The following is a 3157-nucleotide window of genomic DNA, read 5'->3' on the forward strand; positions in this document are numbered from 1 at the left end:
GCAGCACTAAATGGACTCACTGGGTTAAAAAGAGTACATGACGTTAGGAAGGAAAAGTGGTGGGTGTTGTGGGAAGAGTTGGAGGCAAGGGAATTAGGGAGGGTGATTTGATCACAGCACATTGTATATCAATAAATGAAAAATTCTAATGTATCATTCTTCTTCCCTGGGCAATGACCTGGAAACGGTGCTTTCAAAAATGGGCATTTTAGGATGTGTTGCTGCTTGGCTATGGTGGTGGAACCCTTGAAAGTGTGCATAGTCGGCTCCGGGAACTGGGGATCAGCTGTTGCAAATATAGTTGGGAATAATGTCAAGAACCTGTAGAAGTTCACCTCCACCATCAAGATGTGGGTTTTTAAAGAAATGGTTAAGGGAAAGAAGCTGACAGACATCATAAATAACGACCACGAGAATGGGTGAAATATCTCCCCGAGACAAGCTACCAGATAATGTAGTTGCTGTTTGGAATCTTGGTAAGGCGGTGCAGAATGTGAACCTGCTGGTGTTCGCCACCCCCCACCAGTTCATTCACAAGATCTGTGATGAGATCACCGGAAGGGCACCCAAGAAGGCTCTGGGCATCACCCACATCAAGGGCATAGACGTGGGTCCTGGAGGGATGAAGCTCATTTCCCACATTATCCGTGAAAAGTTGGGAATAGATGTCAGTGTGCGGATGGGGGCCAATGTAGCCAGCGACGTGGCTGCAGAGAAGTTCTGCGAGGCCACCATCGGCAGCAGAGAGATACAGAGCGGACTTCCCTTCAAAGAACTGTTGCAGACCCCCAACTTTCGAATCACTGTGGTGGATGATGCAGACACGGTGGAACTCTGTGGTGCTCTTAAAACTGTTGCCACTGGAGCCGGCTTCTGCGATGGCCTCCAGTTGGGGGACAACACCAAGGCCACCATCATCCGCCTGGGCCTCATAGAAAGAGTTGCTTTCGCCAGGATCTTCTGCAGTGGCCAGGTGTCCACAGCCACCTTCCTGGAGAGCTGCAGGGTTGTGGACTTCATCACTACCTGCTATAGACGGCGGAACCGCAGGGTGACCAAGGCCTTAGTCAGAACCCGGAAGGAGATGCTAAACGGCCCGGAGCTTCAAGGTCCTGAGACCCCTGCAGAAGAATACCGCATCCTCAAGCAGAAGGGGATGCTTCGCAAATTCCCATTGTTCTCGGTGGTATATCAGATCTGTAGTGAAGGCAAGCAGGTCACAGAGGTGCTAACTTGCCTTCAGAGGCACCCAGAGCACATCTGAAGGGAATATGACAGCAGGCTGAGACAGCTGGACATCACGCCCCTGTGGGACGACCGGGAAACCAGGACTTGTCAAGGAGTTCCTTGCTTCTTTAGAAGCTTATCCTGAATACTCTTGAGTTTTACAGCTTTATTTCTGACTTGTGAGAGGCACTTCATTGGCTAAGATGTAATGGGTGACGAAACACATTTGTGAACCTGTGTGTGTATTTTCCATTCTTTGGGTGTTTCTACGAAACAAAATCATGGGTCTATTTTAATGATTAAATTTGAAATTTCTCCACTAGGGCAGCCTATAGGATTGGAACTACCTCAGCTAAATTTATAAATGTAATTCACACACACACACACACACACACACACACACACACACACACACACGATAGGATTTCTTTCTCATTCTCTATAAATTCCACCAGCATTAAAACGGTGGCTAGCTTGGAAGAGTGGGTATGTTCAATATTGCCACACTTAACTTTTAGACACTCTATCAAAGCCATCAAAATGAGCTACTTGGGTTGTAAGTAGATCATATTTTAACAATTGGGTGTTTTTAATTTTACATTAATTTAATTACACATTTTCATTTTGCAGCATTTTTCAGCCTCATTTCTCTTGATTAACTTTCAGAATGAGCTTACAGATCCAGCAATGGCAGAGGATAAAGTCACCTGAGCTGTCCCCACTGTGACTGACATATTCTTCTAGTAACAGACACTTTTTAATGTTTTTATTAGGTGGGTTACCCCACCACACACAATGTTATCTCTTCAGAGGGATTCTGTCCCTCCTCATGTAAAAAATTGTAGCCTACACTTTTAATACCCGCACTCAGGAAGCAGAGACAGCTACATCTCTGTGAGTTTGAGGCCAGTCTGGTCTACATACCTAGTTTCAAGTCATCTCTGCCTACATTATGACACCTGGTCAAGAAAAAAAGAGGAGGAGGAGAATGAGGAGGAGGAGGAGGAGGATAAAGAGGAAGAATGGAGGAGGAGAAAAGGAAGAAGTCATCACAGCTAACCTGGTCACCTGGAGACAGACCCAGGAGCCCAGTGTATGCTCCTGTGCACCCTGTAAGATGGGATGTTCTAAGACATTGCTGGAACTCTCAGACCATAGCTAACTTATTAGAGAAATGCCATGTGCATTTCCTAAGGAGGACTTCCTGCCAGGGAGATTTGTGTATCTAAGAGTTTGGACAGTAGTTTTAGTTGAACTCTTAAAGAATGCAGGCTTCTAGGCCCTGTGCCAGGCCTCGGGAGTGGCACTTGGGTTGCAGTATGCTTTCCATGAATCTCTGATGCTCACAACATTTTGACAGCCACCGTGTTAGGGATTTTACTTGAACACAGCCTTCTGACAGTGTTCTAAAGGAGACAAGTGTCCCTGGGTTCAATGTTACTGCAGGTGGATCCTGGAATAGTCACATGAGTTGGGAATAGCTAACTCTGTATACCCTTTTATAATGTATAGCCTGTATGCTAAGCACTCAGACTTGTTGACAAGCCAAGTCAAGTTTTTGACAAGGGTATTAGCCATGGTGTCCAGGGGACAGTATGAGGTTGCCCTCATGCTCCACAAGAAGTTAGAATGAGTAAGTATGTGCAACATTGCTTGTTCTATGTAGCACAGGCTGGACTTAAACTTGTCATTTCTGTTCCATGTCCCCCATGTAGCTATGGTTACAGCTGTAAGCCTCCACACCTAGCAAGAAATGTATTTTCTGAGCTGTCAAAGGTTCAGTTCTGTACCGAATCTTTGAAGAAGCTTTCAGGTGACACAGTGAAGTGCAGAGAAGCAGATATCAGCCTCCCTGAACCTCACATTCTATGGAACAAGTAATTCTAGAATGGCTATCCTATCCCTTTATTTTAAAATGAGACAATAGAGA

At 45.5% G+C, this 3157-nt stretch overlaps 1 pseudogene; it reads left to right on the plus strand.

The window, feature by feature from the left end:
• Positions 1 to 231: 231 nt before the first annotated feature.
• LOC103743915 lies at positions 232 to 1264 on the plus strand (annotated as a pseudogene).
• The last annotated feature ends 1893 nt before the right edge of the window (positions 1265 to 3157 follow it).

The sequence above is a fragment of the Nannospalax galili genome, unplaced genomic scaffold, assembly GCF_000622305.1.
Source record: "Nannospalax galili isolate Female #2095 unplaced genomic scaffold, S.galili_v1.0 scaffold380, whole genome shotgun sequence".
Classification (NCBI taxonomy): Eukaryota; Metazoa; Chordata; class Mammalia; order Rodentia; family Spalacidae; genus Nannospalax; species Nannospalax galili.